The following is a 26,205-nucleotide window of genomic DNA, read 5'->3' on the forward strand; positions in this document are numbered from 1 at the left end:
AAGACTGGAGTTGAGAAGGAAGAAGAAGGAGGGAAGGAAGGAGTTGGTATTACTTTCCCGCGCTTTGAAGAGCACGTTAATCCTAAAACGTATATGATATCGTGAACAATCGATCGAACAAGTGATCGTCAAAGAGTTAAAAGTTATTCAATACAAATCCTTTTACCTGTGAGGAGAGGTCTGGCCTTTTAGACTCCGCACCACGAAAGAAGTCTCGCGGCTAAAACCTTAGTAGTGATCGTCAAAGAGTTAAAAGTTATCCAATACAAATCCTTTCACCTGTAAGGAGAGGTCTGGTCTTTTAGACTCCGCACTACGAAAGAAGTCTCGCGGCTAAAACTTGACATTAATTTACGTAGGTAATTATTGTTAGTGTTAAATCTTGAAATACAAATTTTGAACAAAGTTTGTTTATGCGGATGTCAAGGAGACACACGCGTGACGTTTGTTTTTATGGGGTTCACCGGCTTCACTGCGCGGCTTGTAACTCATTCTGTATCATTCTCTAATCTGTGCCTGCAAAGTGCCAACAAATTGTTGTTAGAGAAACTCTCCTAGTGTGATTTAAAATTGTTCTTCGAGTTCAATTCGAGAACTCGCCTAGTGTGATTTACATTCAAATCTCAACTCGTGAAAGTCATAGTATCGGAACGCCGTGTGACTCGAAGTCACAATCTGGCACAGGCTAAGCGGCGACTTTTTGCGCGGATGCCGATATTCTACGTGACGTTCCCACAGCCGATCGTAAGCCCGAGCGGCCGACACGGAATCAAGACGGATTCCTTTTTCGAATTAGCGAATCACCTGTCCTAATTACGCGCTGCCGGCCCCGGGGCACGGAATTCGATTTTTAAACGTTCAATTTTTGGTTGTCTTTGAAATTAGAGATTTCAATCTGCGTTCAGAAATAATTATCGTTCAGAAATTTTAGAAAGTATAAGGAAATTAATAAAAAAACATTTTATAAAATTAATAGGTAGGTAGGTAACACACTGATAAAATGATTTAAATCTATTTATCTCTTTGTATTTTTTAAATATACGTACCTACGTAATATTGTAACTATTCATATTTTATTATTAATCTGAAATAAATAAAAAATAGGTACTTATTTTTAATTAAATGGACTAAGTCTTTGAAGAAATAATAGAAATACAAGTAGCGTTTAAAGAATAGGTTCGGATTCTAAAAATATATCCTTATTAAGATTCGTACTTTGTATCGAACGTAAAGAAAATCAAACAGATTTCCCAACAGTAGATATTTTATTATGACACCCAAAATAAATACGACAATAGCGTCGTTGTAAGTCAATAAAGGATATAAAATAGAAAAATATGACCACTTTACGGCGAATCAATGGGGCGAGGGGTCGGAATAGAGGTATCTTTGTCGAAACTCATCCGATTTCCGACCGAACGGATGCGACACCCCCGGAAGTGCGTTGAGCGGGAAAATAGGCGGAAGTTTCCCCGGGAAAAAAAATCGGCGAAGAAAAGCGGAATTTGCATACGAAAAGGGCACTCTTGTGTGCCGATCGGTTGTAAATTTGTCAGATTGTCAATTCACCGCAAACGCTTCGGTTCGACACTTTGTTATGCTAATGTGGCTTCGATGCGATTTTTTCGTGTTCTTTGTTGTGTTTGGTTTTTGATATCTTTAAGGTTTAATGTTTGAACCTTTTGGTGCTTATTCTGTGTTATTGAATTGCTTTGAATAACTAAGTATTCTTTCTCAAATGCGATTCGGTAACAGCTTTGGATAACATGAAATTTTCTCGCTACCTTCTACCATCATCATAATCATCATATTAGCCGATGATGGACGGCCTTTTGTAGGGACTTTTAAACATTCACAATGCTGAGCCGCCTACATCCAGCGAATTCCTGCGACTCGCTTGATGTCGTCAGTTCACCTGGTAGGGGGTCGAACAACACTGAGCTTTCTTTCTAGTGAGGGATAGCCATTCCAGCAACTTGGGACCCCAAAGTCCATCCATTACGCCCATTGCCACTTCAGCTTCGCAACTCGTTGAGCTATGTCGGTGACGTTGGTTCTTCTGCGGATCTCCTCATTTCTGATTTCGATCACGCTGAGACACTCCGAGCATAGCTCGTTCCATCACTCAACTTTGCAACTTTAATTTCGACTAATTATTATTATTATCACCATTACCTGACGTTTAGCTGCTTGTAAACTAAGCCTAATTAAAAAAAATATTTTGAATTTGAATTTGATACTAGCATTTACTGCGAGATGATAAGAAAAATCAAATATAGTACAGCATAAGCCTCCAGTCAGTGCATGCAGTAGGGTTATTACGCAACAACCGGACACGCGAACAGTCAGAAGTCGAACAGCAGAACTGATTGTATCCGAGACGCGATCGATCTGGCCCCCACTTCCTCTGCGCGCGCGCCGAGGTCAGGGCCGCTCTACAGCGATGCATATAGCAGGCATACTATCCGACGCGCCGCAGTTTCACTCGCGTAGTTTTTTGAAATGAAAACTTCTTTCATTTTGTACACTTTTTGCGATGGGGATGTTAAACTTGCTATAGGGTCATGTGACCCTGATCAAAAACGCGTAAGCGAAACAATCGAAAACGGTCCTAACAACCAAAAAATCTTCTTTAGTTTTGTGCGAAAACGCGTAAAACTTTGTAGAAACATCAAATCTAATCTCTACCGCTAACTCTTTAACCACAAAGATTGGTATCATAATGATTGTTGTAACATACTACACACGATGTAATAAATATTCGACTGTACATTGAAATAAACAATGAAAATGCCTTTATTAATTAATTAATTACTAAATTAATTAAAATTTTGATTTTTACTTAAATTTTTTTTACAAATCCATTCAGTAGTTTTTCGTGAAATAAACCTAATACCCATTTATCCTTTCGCGTTTTTAATATAAGTGGGATTGCAAGACGCGATACTTTTATAGTTTTATAGTACGATACTAGCAGACGCAGCGCGTTTCACCCGTTCCCGACAAAATACGGGGATAATATATAGCCTATTCCTTCCTCAATAAATGGGCTATCAAACACTGAAATAATTTTTCAAATCGGAGCAGTAGTTCCTGAGATTAGCGCGTTCAAACAAACAAACTCTTCAGCATTATAGTATTAGTTTTGTTGGTCCAGTGCGGTTCCGGATCGTGAGATCGTGGGTTCGAGTTCTGCGTCAGGCTAAGTTAACAATCATTTACGTGAAAAAGTAACTTCATACTTTATTACCTCAAACTGCTTCCCTTAACATCATTCGAGAATGCAATCGTTTACTATCTTGACATTTAGATAGTGAATAAACAACAAAGTGACTCCAATTAAGGTTCCTTTTTTTTTGCTTTTTAAGATACAGAACCCTAAAAAGCTCCGCCAAGGTTGGTTGCCGGTTAAAATGACTACAAAAGCGTTACTAACTCAGACAATATTAAAAGAAAGTACATTCCTAATCGCCTATCTAGCTAATGTTTTACAACAATTGTAATTTATTAGCGACATAGCTATTGGAGGTAAAAATAATTTCAGCATTCGTAGCTCGTGGTAAGTTTTTTTTTTTTTAACAAAGACCGATACGATCTTCGAATTGCGCACGCCACTTCCTTTCTTATCCAATCGCAATTCTTTCTATCTTACACGAATTTCATTGTTACTTGTCATTGTTTTTACAACCTGAGTAATGTCTACATGCAAACCCTTTATGTGGCCACTGTTTTTAATTTTTGCAACGGCTGTTTGCTGCACACGAACGTAAATGAAAAATTTACTATTGTTCGCCGACATTTTTATATAATAATAACGATTGGTTGCTATAAATTTAACGATTATTACCAGTTTTTGCCAGTTCTGCTTAACACAACTACGTCCGCAAGGAAAACCCTGGTTATAAGCAATAGAGAAGGCCCCATTTCTTTTCCTGTAAGTAAAATTTACAAAAATCCTCTCTTAATGACTATCTTGGTTACTTGAGGACCTTACTAGATCATAGATAGCCGGTTAGCGGTCTTGAATATCTAAATAGCCAAATCAGTTAATAATTTACAAAGACAATTACAAAGATTTATGTAGGTAACGTATATGTATATCACAAAAGATTTTTCTTTTGTAATGTAGCTTACCTTATGAATATTATAATTATATTATTATAAAATATATTATTATAAACGGGTACATACCATGATAAAACGACGAGATTTTATTGTTAAAATCATTACCTTACCTTACTACCATATTTGTTTCAACGTTCAAACAAACTATGTTAGGTACATTTTTCGAGAAAAAAAAAACAAAATTCCACGCGTACAAAGTTGCAATCGCTAGTTGCAATAATAACGATCGGTAGCTATAAATTTAAAATTAAACACTTTTTGTCTGTCGAATGTGTCCGAGTTGATTAACGCGCACCGTTGCATTGGTCATTAATGAAACGATTCGCGATCGGAGCAAAAACGGCGTTCGATCGAATATCGAAGTTCGCCGCGTCGTCGGCGACATCAAAGCGTCGTTGTGGACAATTAAAACGCTACGCATCGCGCGCATTGTCTTCCCGTCGTGCCGTGTCCTTGGCAGGAATTTGGAATACAGAGCCACATAGCGAGGACCGGTTTGATTTGTGCCCGGTTGGTTGGACTTTTTTGCCCGCGCTTGTTTATGCCGCGTTTAATTTTTAATTTCGTTCCTTAACCGAACGTTCGCCCGTCACAATGTAGCGTACGTCCGACGTACGTCGCATTCGACAGCGAAATTGCAGTTTGGTCATGGAAATTAATAAATAATTTAAACGTAACATTCGTTGCATTTTTTCATGTGTAATTAAGTGTGGAAGTTTTGTTGAGAATAATTTATTTGCAATTATTAGTAAATCTTAGTAATATTTTACGCGTAAAGTAACAACACAATCTTAATCAGTAAGTACTTACTAGACTAGTAAGTACTAAGACGAAGTAAGACTACAGGTCCGCTAGTCAAACGTAAATTTTTCTTGCCTGTGTACCTCACTTACTTTAGTATCTACCCGTGGTTTCACCCGCGTAGGTGCCATTTCTGTGAGAATACATGGATAAGTATATCCTTTGTTACTCAATGATAATGTAGATTTCCATTGGTGAAAAAATCTTTTCAAATCGTTCCAGTAATTTCGGAGCCTATATATTTCTAAAAACCAAAGAAAAAAAACGAAAAATGAAATCAAACCTCTTCATAATATTAGTTTAGATTAACAATAACGCAAGCTGTTAATAATAAATTACTTACAATGGCAAATTAAAAATCTTTGACGACGTAAACCTTAACGGACGAGTTTCCAAAGTCAATAGGAGTTTTTGTAAACTGAAGCAAACTGGGAATCAAACTTAGCACCTTCAATTAAAATGAATTGCGCCGATACACTCACACCTATATATTTCTAACCAAATTTTACAGATCTAAACAGTATCACAAACTAAATAGGTAAAAAACGCAGTATGGATAGATATTAATTAAAATTTTCATTTCAATTAACAATATATTCACATTTAACGGCTGTTTTCATCGAATAATTTATTGAAAAAAAAAAAATAAAGAAAGAAACATCCGAAGCCTTAAAACATCGTAAAATTAGAACTATCGGTCGTAATATCGAATTCTTAATGTTTAAATTTCAGTTCGATATGTGCCAAGAGCCAGCGGTGTCCGAATAAGTCAGATCTTTATGGGCAATAAAATTTTAAGACCCCATCGGTAGTTGACTCTATGTTGTCAAACTATCGATTTTAAACTCCGAATTGATGTGGGTTTACGATTGCGACACAAAAAGTCACATAATTATTAGTTTTTGGAATGAAAACATAAAAACCTCTATTCCGTCGTAAATACGGATCGAACGGCGGTATCGTGAGAGGAATTAACGCCATTGGAAATTTAAAATATATGAGTGATTATATCAATTGCTTATTTTAAAGTGTTTACTTAATATTAAAAGTGGTAGATTTTTTGTGGCGTAACTCAGGGGTTGTACAATTGTATTAGAGTACAGGCAATGGAAATTATTGGGTCATTTGAACTATCAGGAGAGCTGTTTAGAAATTGATTAGAAGATAAATGTGTATAAAATTAGCACTGTGCCGTCTAAACAGGTCTCCTAGTGATTCAAATGATCCATAATTTTTTGCCACGGGCATGTTGTCTATATCGCTATGATTTGCTGTTAAAAGTTTAAGGCCTAAAAGCCTTTCTTATCGAAGAATAGTTTTGGCTTGATCCAATGCTTCAATGCTTGTTTGCGGCCCTAGGGTAAACTATATTGATAACTCTATATTGATATGTTGTGCTAGGGTATGTCACCATCATCGTCTGCCTATTATAACGACGCACAGGCCCATCTTTTTTTATTCTTTACAAGTAAGCCCTTGACTACAATCTCGTCGGATGGAAAGTGACGATCTAAGATGGAAGCGGGCTAACTTGTTAGAAGGAGGATGAAAATCCACACACCTTTCGGTTTCTACACGACAGCGTACCGGAACGCTAAATCTCTTGGCGGTAGGGCTAACTAGCCACGGCCGAAGCCTCCCACCAGCCAAATAACTATTCTTATCAAAGAATAGTTATTAAGCTTAGACCCACCATTCTGCTCCAATGCTTATTGTCGGACCTTATACTGTTTGACTCTTTAACGATCATTGTTATATGTTAAGCCAGGGTATGAACTCAGGATCTTACGATCCGAAATAACCTCTGGACCAACGAGTATGTTCACTATACTTCAAAATAACAACAATAATTCAATGTTTATCACTTCACAACTGACAAGTCATACAAACAACAAACAACCATAGAGCACGCCCTAACATCAAAACAAAGACGAAATAAAGAAATAAAGACAGAGGGACCGAAGTTTCGCGACCGCACCGATTCCTTGAACATTCCTCAAGTGATGTTTACAAGTTGAAAAGAAAACTCCCCTTCGCGACACAGGTAAAGTGTACTGATGTAAGAAGTCGAAGATGCGCAGTTTCATAACTACAGCACTGTACGCCTACGATGCACACAAATGACGTGGTCGACCAATAGCGCCGTAACGGAATTATAGCTCTCTCCTTCGTCCCATCGCAAAGAAAGAGACAGCGATTGTCTTCACGAAATGTGTCGCATGTCGTGACGCGCCTATTAGGCTCACTGAAGTCATCATTAGGTAAAGTTGCAAGCATTCTATATTGTTTGTCTGGTGCTAGGTTTCAGCTGTGGCTAGTTACCACTCTACCTACAATGATGTATCACCAATTAAATTAGTGTTCCAGTATCATGCTGCGTAGGTAGATATCGTCAGATGTATGGAAAATAAACTACTGGTCTAAAAATAAGCTTCATACGTGGACCGTTGAGGTGTTTGGAAAGAATTGAGTTGATCTAGACCCTTAAAAGTTGAATTCCACTAACTCCCAGAAGTACCACATGATTCAAATACCGTAGGTACTTATCTATAGTAGAGAAAGAGATGATTACACTTTCACACTGACAGCTGACAGCTTTCAGCACTGACAGGATAGAAAAACAAAACACCTGGTGATGGGGTATATCTCGGGATATGTGTATCAATGGTAGTGAAGTACTTAAGCTGTTTTTTTCGCAAACGGATCACGTTCGATGCCTAAGTGAGCCATCTTTGTTTCCGCCCCTCGCGATTTACGCGCGAAAATTTCACTGAACCGTCTTCGCCTTATTGATTCTTGTCTTTTGACTGCGAATTTTAAAAGGGGTTCCTTGTAAAACATGGAATTTTTGAGTGTTCGCCCTTTGATTACAGATGTTCTCTGGAAACCGTTCTATTTTATTGTTTATTCATTAACTTAATAAAAACTTTTTGCTTAAAGACCTTGACCTCACTAGAACTGAAAAAAGTATTATATTAAAACAGGTAACCAAAGCCGCTCTAGTCATCGTTATTAACCCATATTCGGCACACTGCTGAGCTCGAGTCTCCTCTCAGAATGAGAGGGGTTAGGCCAATAGTCCACCACGCCGGCCCAATGCGGATTGGCAGACTTCACACACGCAGAGAATTAAGAAAAATCTCGCTCGTTCGAACCACCACCCCGATGTGATGAGTTCGATCGCTCTTAGCGTTGAGCTATTGAGGCTATAATTTTTTTATAATTTATTTTAATAGATGTATGACCAAATTAGTGAATAGGCCGGCAGGTGAGATACCAAGCGGTAACATGTCATAAAACAAACCGCGTATTCACAACAAAGTATGCACGCGGAAGGCAGCACGCCAGCGGTAAGTCGGTCGACGGAATCTGGCTCAATTGGCTAACGATCGAGTTTGCAATCAGAACGGATTGATCTGTGTTATCTGATAATAGGAGCCCAATTGAGCGGCCGTTGGGCACGGACGCACTGCGTGACGGGGATAGGCTTCATGATGACCAATATTATGTGTACTTGATATCCAAACATTGCAGATGTGGCTGTACGGTGCAATACCTTTGCCTTTTCCCTACGGGAAATAAAAACGTTAATATAAAAATGTACTTGATATCTTCTTGACCGTTTCATTCGTGATAATTGATAACTAATAAGTTCATGAAGTCTAGATCAGTACGGAAACGTCGGTCTGATGAAGAACATTTTGGGATTTTCTTTTAAAAACATTTTCAATAGCAAAATTGATAGAGTTGGTATAGTTAATCTATTCTTTGAAGTCCCTTTGGCTTTCGATGTAGTACCAAGATGTAAAATGTCAAGTGCATTTTTATGAATACCGTTGCTTAGCAACTACTTACGAATTATATTATTTGTACGGAACCCTCGTTGGGCGAGTCGAACTCGCACTTGTCCGGTTTTTTTGAATATATTAATAAGGAACGTTGGCACGAGTTGGAAGATAAAAGATATTACAGCGTTTTATAGACGACATTAAGGGACGAATTAAAATTCTTCAAGTTTTTCTGAGCTTTCAGGAAATTCGTCTTGTTGTTAAACGCTTTCCCTTATTAAGGTGTGATATTCGGATCGTGTTGAATACCTTTGAAATAATTATACTCCGTGTGTAATTATGAAGAGCGTGAGTGTTAGTTTATGACTACGTTTATGTCTGAACAACTGGTTTAGTTAAAACGCAGTTGAGTTTACAGTGGACTTTAAAGACCTGTACAAGGCCAAGACGTATAGGAGAAATAATACAGAACTTCATCCTACGAGACATAGACATACCAAGATGATCCAATCCAAATTGGTGGGCTTAATTGATAATTCGTTGATGCTAGTCACCCATTATCCGATAAGACCACAGCGCTATGGACTTAACATTCGTTAAAACTGATCGTGTGTTAGCCGCCGCTGCAGGCATGTGGCCTTATTGGATGGTGGATGTAGCCAAAGAGGTGTAATGCCACCAACTTCCCAACTCCGGGAATACGTGCTCTGAATGCCACTAACTTCCCGACTTCCCAACTCTGGGAAAACATGCTCTGTAGGTATTACTTACATAACCCGACCCATAACTCTATCCTAGTTCCTTGTGATCTGAAGTCATCGGCTAACCACTGGGCCATTGAGGCAGTCATAGTGTTGTTTTTTTTTTTTAAATAATAATAGCCATGTCATTGGTACAAGATCAATAGTTCCATTTGCTATTTTGCTAGTGTATTATTTGGTAGCGTAGTGGTCTATTCTCTATGATATCTCGAGCCTTGAGATGGTCTCTACTCTGGAACAGCGTTTTTTGAATCTCAAATTTTGAAATCCATCGTTCCACAAATACAAAATAACAGATATATTCCGTTCAAAAACAGTAAAAATCGGTAAAAGGATTACACACAATAAAGTCGGTTTCCCTTCAAACACATAGTTCTTTGATGTTATAACAATCCCGTAGAGGATAAATTGAGTCACTGGTTCACTCATTCGATCCACGTTTCCCTTCAATTTCAATAGAAAAACAAAAATGTCACTGCATTTTTCTAACACAATTTTCTGAATTCATTTTACACGCAACAAATTCATTGTAAACTAAAAGTTATTGTTAATTTTATAATGTACATTGTAATTTTCGCTTCTAAACTAAACATAAATAGATACATTATACGTTTCTAATCTATTAAATCCCAAGATAATACGTGGGCGTAATTTATTATTTCCAGGCAAAAGTAATGAAAAAATTAAAATATAAATTAAACTTCACCTGTCCAAAGCAATAACGGTAACAATACATTGAAGGGACAATTGATACAAATAACCTCCGCCATTATTGGGACGTTAAAATAAATTGAAAAAATAAAAAAATATATTCATAAAAGACCATAGACACATCTCCCCCGGAGACGTGGCCAATGGAAACAAATTAATAATTAATTTTCGCGCGGGAAGCTCACGCCAAAGTTGGGGGCATTCGATCTCGTTTTGTTCTAAATTCAAAATTCATCTAGGGAGTACTAAAGTTAAAAAATTGTCTCTGTTACTGTTTCGTTCGTTCTTTTGTTTTTTCGGTCATTCTCCGAGTCACGATGTTCGATTCGTTTTTGCATGGGAAAATATTTATTGGCAGGCTGGATTGAGTTTGGAAGTTTGTTATGTGTTCCTCTATTTTTGTTTAGTCTATCTTTCTGTCTATTACGGAACTTTATTTTTTTAAATATAAATTACAAGTAACACTTTAACATAAATGCCGATTTGTTATTATGAAATAAAACAAATTTTATATAATTTTTAGTGTACCAGAATCGTAAATAAGAAGTAAATCAAAGTAGTTGGGTACTATTATCTATAAAGTTATAGAAGCTATAGACAATATAAAGTAAATGCGGGCATCGCTATAAAATTAAAGCTTAATTCAAGTAGTCAGTTTATTTTATGCTTTTTGAATTATTTTACAACGTAACATAAAGTTCAATTGGACCTTATAATTGCTTCGCTCGTGACCGAGAACTATGAGTATGTTCATTTATTAATTACGTATTGGTAGTTTATTCAGGAGCTTATTGTGTCATACTACTTATGTAATTTTGTAGGAATTAAATCCATTCCTATTCATTCAATGGATGTTTGTTCGAAAATTTAAAATTGTCAATACATGTTAAGCGATTTAGTTTTTCGCTGTTACGTAAAAAGCTATTAGATGAATAATATAAGACATCAGTGCGTTGCCATCTTAGGCAGGCATTTTTTACTATAAGCTCAATAGAATTATGATTTCGTATGGTCATTAAATCTCCAAATTATGGTTACCTATCTATTTCGGACGTTAGATTAAAAAAAACTTAAACAAAAGCTTAATTACCATAGACACTCTGCAACCGAGGTTGCTTCTTACGAGCCGATGACATTAATAAAAAAGTTTTTATTCCCCGATAAATAACAATAAAAAAAACATAAAATAGTTCTGGTAGGTCCTACTTGGTCGCGATCAATACTTACCTTTTTATTACTGTTTTATGGGCCGCTGATGGGCCGAAAATGCCTAATTCGGCTTCGTTACGTGCTTCGGAGACAATAAAATTATGTTTTACCGGTTTAGGGCACGAAATCTTCACCCACGGTGAACATCGCAGCATCCCTACGATGGGCCGTTAAACATTTTGTTACATTACTATACACGTAAGATCTTGGCCCGAGTGGTCTTAAGTAGAAAAATATGCACAGAGTAAAAACGATACAGAGCGAGTCTTTACAAGCAGCGTGGTGAAGCCGGTAAAACCCCATAAAAAATAAACGTCACGCGTCTTGACATTCGCATATACAAACTTTTTCATAATTTGTATTTCAAAATTTAACACTAACAACGATTACGTAAATTAATATTATAATCAATTATGTGAACAATTTTTAAAATACTTAAAAACATAAGACGCAATTTTTCTTCAATAATATTGAAAATTACTCATGCGACGCTTCGTGTCGTGCTGACTCGAAAATGTATTCGTTTTAGAATTCTGTATTTGGAGCGGCTACGACACCGTCTTGTTCTGTGCGCTACATCTGTCTATTATTCTTAATCTGTGTATGCTAGTTAAATAATATAAATAAAGGAAATTGTGAAATATTTCTGAACGTAATTACAAACGTCAAACGTGTGGGCGTCCCGTCCAATATCCGCGCGTATAACTCTAAACTTCACAATTTTGATCGAGTTATTTAATAATATTTTATTAGACTTCGTATAAATATTTTTGTAATCCGTTTCCTCTTCATGGATTTTTCTGTACCTTGTCTGAATTTAATGAATTTATGCTAAAATCTTAGATAATCATTGACATTGGCCTGTAGGTGCCTAATGTAATATACCTAGTTTGAAATAAAAACATTAATTTTACAAATTTAAAAATGTTGCATCAATTTATAGTAGTGACCATTTTGATTGTATTATAATAAATTTAGATAAAAAACAAATCGTAAAATAGACATAAAATCAACCAAAATCCTAATTTTATCTCAATTATGCACTCGTAAATTTAATGTGTCTATAATTTATGTACATAATATGATGCCTATATACTCGTATATTTATAGTTTGTATATATAATTTTGTAGTTTGTATTTTTTTAAATATTAATGTTACAGTTTATTAGATAATATCATTCCTTCAATTCATTCAGCACATTTTTGATATATAAGATTATATTGTATTGTTTCTGTTTTATATTCCCGTATTTGCAAAATTAGTAACCTACTTAGTAGCTTTTTCTAAACAATTTTTCGACAGTTGCCTGACAAAGATGTTATGGTCTGTGACGTTTATTAATGAATTATCGCATGTCAAACGTCATCTTTTAAAAATACAGCGAGTTTCTCGACGGAATTTCATTTCAGAGTGCTAAAGCAATATTATACTCTATGCATATTTAGAACAATAGCGTACAACGTACTGCGTATCGTGTAAACTGCCAAACTCCTTAAAACAATGGCGCTTAAAGCAATTAAAAAAAAGAATAAAATGTCAATAAACAGAAGCCGGATTAAAAAACTACCCCATTTTGAATCGATCCTTTCACACTTCATACAATCGCTCACGACGGTTGATTTCCGTTCTTAATTCAAAATTCAAATAGAAGCGTCTTTTATTATATATATATTTTTTAATTTGAATAAACTCAATACGGCAAGGAACTCGATCGTTAATTCAAATATAGTAGTCTCGTATTTCGATTATAGATTCATTCGATAAGTGACCTCGTTTGGAAAGGATATCGCTTATTTATCGATCGAGAATTGAATGATCTAATCAAACGGATCCCATACAATGCTGGCCTAAAGTTTTATGGGACCCGGGATCCGATAATAGCTATTGGCCAAGTTATTGATACTGTTAAGACAGTAAAATATATTTATTACTATTAGTAGATGGGTTTCTTTTTTAACTGACTTCAAAAAGGGAGGTTCTCAAGGTGACGATCTCTCGGTAAGTTTTTTTTACTAAAAATATGACAATTATGAATTTCCCTAGGTAATTTTTTCTTGCTTACTATAAAACAATAAATAAATCGAGTTTGGATTTAAAACAAAGATTAAAACGAAATTAATATAATTACAAAAAATATAAAACTCGGGGAATAACTTATGTTAAATATAATAAATATTGTATGTGTCATTAGCTTTAATTTTTTTTGATTTGCATTAATATTCGTAATGGTGATGAATTAAAATATTTTAATTACATGGCACGCGGAAAATGTAGCCGTTAAAATCCTCAGCGGTAACAATCGTAAAGTTTCTTAATATAAAAGTTTATATCGAAAATAGAAGAGCGTATCCGATCAGAATTCAAAGTGACATTAGTAAAAAAAAAGTATCTATAGAAACTCATAAAGTGGTCATAAACACGAAGGAGGTAATAAAAAATCGGTCCGATGTCGTCTTTCAGCTGTCGCGCGCTATTTCCGAACGCATTTCGGCTTTCGAAAATCGAACTCCATCGAACTGCGCGGCAGAATGTACTTTTAAATTTAGAACAGAACGCACTGCCGAGTGTTGCACCTGTGTAGTTCCTGTTTCGATTTGATTAAAAAAAAATAGGTACTCCATTTTCTGGTAGTAAAATTGAAAAAAATTCAAAACGGTAAGCCGCTTTTTCACAAAAATATTAGACAACAGAACTATTGAAATGTATAAAATATTGAAATGCCACTGCTGAGCCTTGTACATTCTATACATTACTCTATGTATGTTTGTATGACTGAACAAAGTTGCAAAATAATTTCTGTAGGAGAACTAATAAGTGTACAAAACGTTTTTACCTACGTGCCAAGTGGGTGAGTGTTAATGGCGCGATGATCTATTATTTTTCATTGTTAACAAAAATGCGCCTAAATTATGAATGACAGCTACAACTATTTGAAAACACAATATATTTTCAACAGGAAAACGAGCCACGATTCAGTCACGTTTCTTGCAAAACATTTCATAGTAAACATTTCTCAATATTTATTTTTAGTCAGATATTTACTTTAATTCTTCAGTTGTCGAACTGTATAAATTTTATAGTTTTTGTACTCAATTTCAAAAGTAAGCTTTTCAAATAGCATAGAGTTTTTCTGTGATCTTTGTAATATTATCCTACTTATTTAGCGATTCATTAAGCAGAATGCCATTAAACCCAAATAGGAATATGTTTCATAGTTTTCTATGTGTTTCTATTTCCTGGTTTCATCATCTTATGGCAAAGCTGGATGGTAGATAATTTGGGACCATAGAGAACCAAAACTTCATTACGCGATTTCATTTAATTGAATAAATACTCTTTACTTACTTACTATTTTGATAACTTCTGAGCCATTTTTATATGGAAATAGCGGATATTCGTGACTTTGTCCGCCTTTAGACCTCTTTAGTCCGGCACTCTTGCAAAATACGTTCTTAGCAGACGTGTACTAACTATAAATTACCTGTCAAACTTCATGTTTGTACGTCCCAGCTGATTTCGAGATTCTGTAATGAGTAACTTTTCACTTTTACATTTTTTGATTAAAACATTTCTCATTTTTGGACTCGGTTTAAATCAAATTTTCTCACCAAAACTGTGGTATTTATTAATTGGCAACATTGAAGAGATTTCGGGCATTAAATTCATTCAAAATTCAGTTCATTCCTCAAGTCTCAAGACCGATCAACTGGACGGTACTGATTACAAATGTCACCGATACAAATCCAACGCTCAGGATGTGTCAAAGGCATCGAGCTCGGAATTAAAACGTCAGTTCGCAAGACACCTGGAGGCGGATAGTCTGTTGATTACACGGAATACGCAAATTAATGGACAAATAAATAATTTTTTGTTAATTAATCGCTTCAACGTATCAGTTCGGATATTAATCGGCCTAAATTTTCATTAACACGTTGTTTATTACAATAATCTTGGTATTGAGGACATTTGTAGAAATATATCTGAAGATGCCATTACAAAAATATATATTGATCATAAATATAAGTGAAATATTACTTTGATGGTGACCTGTTTATGATTTATCAAAATTGTTTTTTCAATGATATATTTTATAGAAGATCGACTTATCTTTTTCTTTAAAGGAACGTCTAGCTTAAATGACAAAACTGTTATTTATTAGCAATATTTTTCTAATTTTACGTTCAAACTGGCTGTTGCCACGAAACGAAAATATAAATGGTTTGAGTGCGGAAAAAATTTCTTGACTTCGCTCCGATTGAGAGCTTGAGCTATAAATTCATATCACAACACTAAAGTTTCGTAACGATAATCATTAACTGACAAACATCGTAAAGTGGAGGCGAAATAGAACGCATTCTCCCGGTTTATATTTAAATTTAAAATCCGAACGAGCGACATATTTTTAAAAGTTCGAACAGCGACACTTAAAACTAATCGCTGTTTTCGATTCTAGAGCATCTCTTGAAAGAGTTCGAATGTTCGTTCTAATTTTGAAATGTTTTCGATATTCGAACGGCTGCTGTGGCGCGCCGATGAAATCGGAAAGAGATTTAGTTTTTAATCTGCATTCCACGAAACTAAGAATATATAAAAGCTTTTCGGTTTTTTCTTAATTTTTGTGACACTTGACGAAGACTATTATAATTACGTTCTGATGTTCCATTTATTTAACATTATTTTTATACAATAGTGCCGTCGTTATACCTATGTACTCATATATCGATACAAATACCTTTATCGACGTAACGATGAAGATGTAGCATAACATTTATATTTTCTATCTACTTTTTGTCATCTAATACAGCCGTACGTGTTAATGTGTTAATTATATCGTCGCTTGGTATGCTCATTAGCGAACGTCGATGACATACAGTTTTTTCCGTAAGCTAGCAAGAAGGTTGAGAACATTTCACGGGATTATTATTCTATCATCGGTTTCCAATTAAAGACATTATGAAAAACATGTCTGTTAAGGTAATGTATTACTTTAAATAAACTAACTTTTTAATTGAAACAATAGATCTTTTAAACATACGCTCACCATTGGCAACACTGTAAGAATGTTCGGGATAAAAAAGTTCGTTACGACTTCGTTTTTTAAAACATTCAGCAAACATCAAGATCAAAAATAAATAAATACTTTCACCGAAGCGTAATAAATTTATACTAATATATATTTAATAAGACGTTGCCAATTAACCTTTGAGTTTCACGACATCAGTTAAAACGTGCCACTCGTAAATCACTCGCATTCGTCCTTTACATTATCTGCTGGCGATGCACAATTAATCGATACGTAAATAACATTCCGATTTGTAAATCGACCTCACTAATCGCTGTCGTTGCCAATAAATAGGTATTAATTAAATACGAACGCTTAAAAGTGTACCTCGAATAAATAAATTTTATTAAAAACGTTGATTTCAGAACGATTTCATTTGATTTAAATGCTTAATAGGATTGAGTAGAGTTTATTGGATCGTTTGTATTTCAATTTAGAATACCGAAAAGTTTTTGAAGATACTTCCCTATTCTCTAACTCTAACACCGTTTTAATTTTTAAACACGGTTTCTAAGCGATTGTTACAATTTTGCGTATACTCAAACGTACAATATTGCGTTCTACCAATCATTGGAATATAAAAAATAAACAGTCTTTAACAACTTCGTTTAACAGATTATGATTAGCATCGGTTCTAGTCAAAAGTCGACTCTAACATTGGCATGTTACCGTCTAAGCAAGCCCATACCATTAGGCTGCATCATCGCTTAACTTCAGGCGACACTGCAGCCAAGCGCAAGTCTTGAAATAAAAACTTATACATCCATGAAATATAAAAAAAACGCCTATAAATATCACGAATGTATGACACAAAATTTACGATAAACGTATGATCTTACACATTTACTCGTACACCGATAAAATCATATCGTCTATGTGTCATTATCTATATCTACGATTTCAATTTTAATATTAATAATATTTACACCTATTTAAATAATTATAGCAGTATTGTAGTAGACTAAAAGTAAATATTGTATTTGTCTAAACCGATAGAATAGTTATAAAAACACTAATAAATCACATCACTATTCAGACAAACATGGAGGTTAGGCCTTTGTTCTCTAACACTAATGACTACACTCGGTTTAGAGGTCAAAAACATTTAGTGTTCAATAGAATTGAAAGACGAGTGATTTTTAACAAATCGTACATATTGTCAGTTCAACCCACACATCGATTATTCAAAGGTAATTATCGATATTACCATCGATACTTTTTTAGGTTATAGACGAGTCTATGAAATTTAAAATTGGAATGTTTACAAGGAATGAAAGCGTTTAGTAATTGACGTCAAATTAATTAATGTTTATTTTTATCAACTTAATTATTATTATAGATATTACGCGTAATATTTGTAATTATAGTATGATTGTTTAGTTTCAAATCTATCTCTAAAAAGAGTTCTAATAACGGGCCGGACGTTCTCAAAGCAACAATCATAAATATTACAATACATTTTTATTCCGAATCCGTATGTCAGTACCAACATTCGTGTCTCGAGGCTCTATACCTAATAACCATCAATGATCGGGCCGATTGTGAAAAATATCATTAAAAAACCATCAGCGCTTGATGATTCCTCTGTGCCTCGGTGCCCGTCATCAACCACAATCGATTCTCTTTTTTTTTTTGCTTTATTAAATTATCGAGTTCGTGTGTAGTGTTGCCAGATGACCGAGTTTTGGTTGGACTTACGATTTATGGAGATAATATTAACTAATAGCTTTTGACTGTAAATCTCGTAAATCTCTGTAAATTTCAATTGATTTCCTGTAAAATGATAATAATATTAAAGGTTATTTTTAAATTATAATGAGACAGTGGTCATATATATGACGTATGACGAGACATAGTAGACAAGCATAGTTATCAAGTTTATAGAGTCACAGATCCCTTACAAAGTCAGCATTTCACATCCAGCTATTATAATCATTATAATGAAGATTTAAAATAATAATTAAAATAAAACTAATAATTATGAAAATATAAATGTTAGTTACAAAAAATTGTAAGACTCTATTCAGATACTGTGTATTATTGTCTTCATATTTTCTAACTGGCAATACGTACCAAGTCTATGCGACTTTGTTTGGCTTCACGGTTGATTATCCGCGGCATTGATTTTCGAATTAACTGAGTAAAATGAGATCTGATAGAAGCGCATCAGATAATTCATACTGAAGACGACATAGCCATCTTAGTTTTGTAAAAGCTATTGGAAAATGGAATCAAATAGAGTTGTGACTCATGAATTCAGTGTTATGCAAATAGGAAAGTCAATGGTGAGGCACTTCACTACAGTGTTTACCGATCGATTAAATTTATTACCACCGACGTTCAACAGTTCGAGCTTTAAATGGGTTGAGTAGTTGGGTAATGATCCGAATAAAGTATCGATAAGGCACGCCCACTTATAGATGCGGTGGGTGGAGCGCAAATCGAATTAGTGAGGTCGATGCATCGATTAGTCGAAACGTATCGACAAAAAACACGATTAGCTCCGAAATCATCGACAGCCGAAAAAAGGTAACAACCGACGGTTAATGGCGGTTTTTGTTCGGAATTCGAAGATTTGAATTCGTAATTTCAACCGCAAGGCGTTCGAATCATTTGTCAGTGACAATTTTTTCGTTGCAATCGATTTTTAAATACAGGTTAAGCTTTTTGTCGGAGGCCGAGTTCGCGACGTAGGATTCCACGATTTCGTTGTTAGTTGTATTATTTTTTCCTCTTGTGTATAATTAAGGTTTTTAAAACAATTCCGCCCTTCCACGCCTAAGTTCGTTATTATATTCATCTACTCGTAAATATTGAAGGGATGCGATGTTGGCTTACTAGTACTTACTATTTTAGATACTACTATTTTAGATTTAGATATTCGTAGATAGACTGCATTAGATTATTTGAATATAAAATTATAAATACAAAAGTGCATAAAAATAAAAAGAACTAATTTGAGAAAATTGCATAGTATTTAAGTAACACAAATTATGTGCAAAGAGAAATATTATCTACTGTATTCAGATCCACAAAATATTTGCGCTACTATCGACCGTTTGAAATAGTTTCAGACCGAATTAAACGCAAAAAAGTGATATCGAGCTGTCTAAGCCTAACTTTGACCATGCATGGGAAAGTTGGACATTTTTTGCCCAATCCACATTCCGCCACAAGGCCGTGGGAACACCATGAACCGATGGCATTCCGTAGGGAAATGCGAAATTCGCAATGCGCTCTTTGATACTATCGAATGTATCAAACGATTAATTAATTTCGACTTTTTTTTCCGTCCCATCACTAATGATTTTTTTTAATGCAGTACAAGCATAAAATGAACATATTTTGATCTGTTATCTCACTAACTCACTCACTTTAGTTGAATGGTTCAGTATTGCATAAAAGATACTTTATACTAACTAAAATTAATTTCCTTTGGTAAAGTAGCCTGTTGATGTGATTTGGGTAAGAGTGTCTCGTGAAAAAGAATCCCTTATCTAATGATAGAAAAACTAGTGCGGATAGGTTATTATATTTAGGTTGATGATAATGATTAATGATGATTCTTATACTGCGTTCAATTTGAATTCATAATCTCAGAACACGTATATTATATGATATGCAATACATATTTTATTTTATACATACAAAGAACACATTTGTATATTCAACCCTTGTATTCTAAGTTAATACAATACAAAAATCTAATTTATATCTATGGTCATCAAATATTAAGAGTCAAAACGATCTATCCAATGACATTTTGTATGATTTAAGACTCATCTGAGGAGAGAAAAGGAGGTAGCTATATCATTTTAAAAACATATCGTTCTCGAACATAATACAACACTATTAAAAGCGCAGCATAAAATCAAGAGTAACGCTACCTCAAATTGGTCGTATTATAAATTGATCGAACGTATCGGCATCCGTATTCGGATCAATTATTAACAACGCGATTTTATAGATGTTAATTGTTAGTTTTATTTACGGCGGCTTGTTACCTGTTCGTTTTTAAAAACATTTTTTATAAGCGAACACATCAGTGTCGTTAAGAGACTTATTTATGTACAACTGATAGACAGTAGACATGGACCTGTTTTTTTTTGCATTTAGCAAACAATGACTTTGTCAAGTATTAATGTTAAGAGATTTATTTGTTATTTATAAATCACAATACACACAATATGGTACGAAACCACGGAAATGTAAATGTTATTTAATTTTTTTCGACTGGATTATGACCATAGATTTAATAGGTAAATTTAATTTTATGCTTAATTGATTGCTAGCGTAAATAAGTAAAACAAAAGAAAACTGTGATTGGTTATACCGAGATGTAGAAACATGTGTAGGTACGTTTTTAAATGGTAGATCAGTGATCGTAACCGAAATCATCATTCAAAAAGAATAGAAACACAAAAATGTTGCGAGCAGGGAGCAGACCTTTAACAGGTTACTGCTGTTCGACGGTCGCTTTTGATGCGGTTTTAAACGCTCTGGACCGAGATGGGTGGCTAATGGCGGGTTTATTGATATTGGTTTTGTCAGAAAGCGATCATTCCGTTTATAGTAGCTTTATAATACTATTGGTAATATTGAGTTAACGGCGTGTGATAAACTTCATTACCTATTATAAAGTTGGCATTAATAAATGCTATTTAAATGTAAACTATAAAATATTGCAAATGGAAGATTTCGATATAATGCAAGGGTCGTAGCAAAGTGGAGTACCAGCCTCTTAGTAGGATTAATATCCGGAAGTTTTTGAGTTCGATCCAGTTGGACTATCAAGTAAATCACACAAGCTTGGTGGATTATTGAATATGTTTTAAAATCATCAACTCTCCTCCTCTCCTTATCTCTCTTAAGAGGGGTCAAAAAATATGTCAGTTGCTTCCATTTGCTTCTATCATTCATTGACTTATTGTTATATCTATGTTTGAAAATATGTTTAAAATTTAAAATTCTTTTAAAATGTTGTTTGGGTTTATTTGTTGTTATGGCATTCGTAAAATTGCAGTACTTACCAAATCAAATTATATGTGAAACTTAGATTTAACAATTAACGTAATTAAAGTCAATAAGTAGATTAGTAGATTCAATAGGTAGAAGGTACATTTTCATGTACTTAGATTGATGTAGTAAGTAATTGTAATATCTTTTTTATTTCTCCTATGCGAGTAAGATAGAGAAAGCTCTAGACATCTCTAGCTATCTCATTACCGTCGTACCAATCAGCATTAGTTCACCTGCGACACAGACGCTTCAGGGAAACTTAATTTTCCATTACGGAGTCATCGAGTCTTCGATTAGACATTAATCACTTACAGCGAACCATTAGACATTCGCAAGCTTTCCCACCCAGAGACATCACAGAATTCCAAGCAGACTTAATACACAGTATTAAAACAAAACGTCCTTGCGACTTGTAATCGATAAGTGCGATTCGAGGCACGGCATATGTAAATTTAAATGTAAATATGCTTTTTAATCAATATAAGGCTTAGTGGGCGCTTTGCTAGTAATACTAAAACAATACTATCGGGGCTCAGCATTCAAATGTGCAGTGTATCACTGGGACGCATCGGCGAACTCCGTTCCTTGAACGGGGATGAATATTTATTTCACATCGCGATTTTAATACGAGACTCTATTGTTCATATTTGTCGCTATTGCGAATATATTGCGGTCGCTGGCGCGTTCGCGTCGGACCAGAATAGGACTGCGGACGTTTTAATTCAAATATCGAATGTTGACAATTTTTTAAATTAATACCTCATTCCAACAATTTTTTTTTCTTCAAATTCAAATATAGAATATTTGAATTTCATTTCATTATTTTAATTTAAATGTCGAACGTTGACTTTTTAATAATTGAATTATTAACTGTAGTGATGTCAGTAGATTATTGAACTCAAAATGAAATTTAATTAAAAGTAGGTACCGCTCAATGCAATTGAGAATTATTCTAACTAACTAATTAATCTATGTTATTGACACCATTAAGAAGTTAATGGTTGGTTTCCAATCGATCTATAGATACGCGGCAGATAAATGGCGCAGAACAATTCTATTGGCAGAGATCTCAGGTCAAACTGCCAATATTGTTTTATCTTGTTTTGTTATCTGTGGCTATTATTTGGAGAGATGCATCATTAAAGAACATTTTAACATTCAACATATATATAGTGATGTTTCTGTCGAGTACAAATCTAACTTGTATATAAAATGAGCCGTTATGAATGAACCAATGAACTAGTCAATTCATGAACCAGTTCAAACTGTTGAACGATAAAATATGATTTACCTGCATACGTTATGGGTTGTTATTGTGATTCGAAAGGCTTCGAGATAGCAATTTAATGCAATTATCAGTGTCAACGGTAATGATACATAATTGCAGCCATTGACACCGTCTAAAATCAATGGCGAGTCATAGATCAGGGGCGATTAGTTCTGTCTCTCTGTTTATGTATGCTTGCACGCAAATATGAATAAAAGCGGAGTGTGCGGATTTATTATTACATTTATTGTCTTAAAATAAAAAAAAAGGTTTGTAAGTTACTAAAAACCTTTAAAACATGTTTACCAAACCGAAAAACCTACCTACCTTCGAATTCCGAGGCTCATACCTCAATCGAAGAACTTTTGCTGAATCAACACGTAGTTGCGTTGGTTTTTTTTTCTAAAGAAATATATTTTGAAGCTCTCCTAGGTAGTTCGTTTGTGTTTTACAACCTAAAGGCTTCTCAGCTTCGGGTTTATTTAGTAATTTATAGTGTTTAAATTTTGGATTTTGTATGGCGGTAATTTTTTTATTTTTACCTACCCCCTTCTAACATAGACCCTAGACGTACCAGAATTGTTCCTACCGTGCAACTATTGCAGCTATAGAATAAACCAATCAATTGCGTCATGGTAAACTACTTACTCGTAGTTGAAACGAAGTCTACATTTATTCATACTGCATTCATTTATCCGACAGTTTTCAGCATCTTATATAAGTGAATGTAAATATATCTGCAAATAGAACCTTGAAAAATTCATTTGAAACGATTAAAACGCTCAGTTCCTCTTATTCATTGTTACGCAACATCCCATCTCTATCGAGGCTGCAATAAGCAGATAGACATCTCTGAATACATTATCAACGTCCGACACAAACGTCTATTGCCTCCCAGTTAGTGATGCCCATTATCGGTTTAGATCTACTATGTTTTACAATCAGAGTATCCTATATAGTGATATTATCTATCGATACAAAAATATATCAATTGAAACAGAGTGTAATACATTCAATAAAAAGAGAGTAACTTAACGAAACAAAAATTTTGTGTCTATTCAGTTCTCTCTGGTCTTACTTCTAAAGTAAGTTTTCATACAGCTTCACAGACTTATATGGACTTATTTCACTACAATCAATGTTGGTAAACGCAAAGTTATCTGCATAAAACCAAACGGCATGAATTTGTACATACAGATGGCTATAACATTTATTACCACCTATATTCATACAACATTTCCGTCTTACTTTTACAAAATAAGTTCGGAAAAGAAACTAAGGAAAATATTAGGTATATTTCTAAAAAAGTAAATGGGAGGCATGAGATATTTCTACATGGATCTAAAATAAAAAATGTCTGTCTGTTGAAATAATCGAACAGTCCTATGATAACGATAGATACGAGTATCTATTCGTACTTTGAAATCAAGGTCAATGTCTTATCTTGTATAGATATCTATAGCATTCCTACCGCGAGATCCACGGAAATTGTTTTGCTAGGTTTTGCTTAAATTCTTTCACATTTTCTGACAGTAATCGTACAAGTATCGTAAATCTCTGAAAATGTATCAAAACTGAAGTATGTCAGTTTCGATTTTTTGTTTCATATGACACTTTCACATCACTATTACCAGAACTGCTTTAGCATACGACTATGTGCAATTCGATTCGCTTTTTCTACTTTTATTATTTGTTATTGTAACTATGTGGCTGTATTGTAACATTTTCACCGCGTCGGCACATGTGGTATTGTTTTGTTTTTAATAATTCGTATGTAACGAAACTTTCATTTGTATGTTCAATGTTCATTCGTTTTAAGTACTTCAGTCATATATTTCATTTTTATTTTTAATCGTCGTCATCAACCCATATTCGGCTCACTGCTGAGCTCGAGTCTCCTCTCAGAATGAGAGGGTTTAGGCCAATAGTCCACCACGCTGGCCCAATGCGGATTGGCAGACTTCACACACGCAGAGAATGAAGATAATTCTCTGGTATGCAGGTTTCCTCACGATGTTTTCCTTCACCGATTGAGACACGTGATATTTAATTTCTTAAAATGCACACAACTGAAAAGTTGGAGGTGCATGCCCCGGACAGGATTCGAACCCACACCCTCCGGAATCGGAGGCAGAGGTCATTTCCACTGGGCTATCACTGCTTATTTTTAATGTAATGTGCTATTTTGTTCTATATTTTTTAATAGGAAATATATGCGATATGTTATGAGCATTAAGTTACAAACGCAACGATTGTGAGTAAAAGTTAAGTGTTTACCTTATCCGCGTATTCGGTAGATAATAATGTTTAGCCGTTTTTTACTTCAAAAGGTATAATATCCTTAATTAAGCATAAACTATACAACACTAGCAAACGACCCGCAGTTTCACCTGCGTAGTTATCGTTCCTGTGAGAATACTGAGATTTAAAATAATATACTTAGCTTTTAAGTTAGTTTCGAAACAGTATCAGTTGTTTGATAGATGTAATACGAGTCTAATAGATGAACAAAAAAGACTCAATAATAGATAATAATAGATATACATATAATAGATATATTTTTTTAAATTGCTTCATGGCTCCAGGTTCTAGCCTTTTTAGTTATTAAAAATTTAAGATAAAGATAGATTAAATAAATAGTAAACTAACACACATCTATGACCGTGATAGTACAAACCATATCTACATAGTCTATGGCTCAAAGTCGATCAGATATTAGCATAACGTTTGTAACAACAATAGATATAATTGTTTTGAACCACGGATCGGTTCGAGGCCCGGCCCCGCTGTTACCTACAGGTTAATTGCGGTTTCTATTAATTGATTTTGTGTGTATTTAATGCTTTTTGTTGCCCTTATCATTCTGTAACTATGCGCAATTCCATTATTTGTTATTGCCACCGATAGTGTGAAGTACCATTTGTTGTAGGTAATAGTAACTTGTTAATGCTATGTTTTTTTTTATTTCGTGCCCTTTGGGAAGGCAAAGATCGGTGATTATAGTCAATTCAGTTGTTACACTATTAATCGTATTGTTTTCGTCAAGGCATGCAAATAATATGGGCAGGGCGTATAGTTCGCAGAATCGGTTCTAAGGTACTGGATAGGCGACCCTGTACCAGAAAGCGCAGTGTTGGTCGATCCTCACTAGATGGACCGAAGACATCAAGCATCAAGCAGGTTGTAGAGAGCCACTGGATGCTGGCGGCTCTGGCTGTCTCGAATTTGCAAGAGGCTTATGATGATGCAAATAATAAAGACGTAATAGCATTTAACATTTTCTACTTAGTAAATACACAATAGATTCGCTTCCTATACAGGTCAGATAATTCATATATAAGAAAAGTATTGCTTATCCCATAGACACTTTTTAAGCTTCTATTCTACGTCATGATGAAACTTTTTTCACACATACTCTAATTAGTGGTAAAGAGGATTAAAAGTGAGTACGTTATTAGTCT

At 34.6% G+C, this 26,205-nt stretch overlaps 1 protein-coding gene across 5 annotated transcripts in view; it reads right to left on the reverse strand.

Moving 5' to 3' along the window:
* LOC112051626 (homeobox protein cut) overlaps nucleotides 1-26,205 on the reverse strand; it is a 184,506-nt gene that overhangs the window by 138,813 nt on the left and 19,488 nt on the right. The window lies entirely within an intron of this gene.

The sequence above is a fragment of the Bicyclus anynana genome, chromosome 8 (assembly GCF_947172395.1).
Source record: "Bicyclus anynana chromosome 8, ilBicAnyn1.1, whole genome shotgun sequence".
NCBI classification, from domain to species: Eukaryota; Metazoa; Arthropoda; class Insecta; order Lepidoptera; family Nymphalidae; genus Bicyclus; species Bicyclus anynana.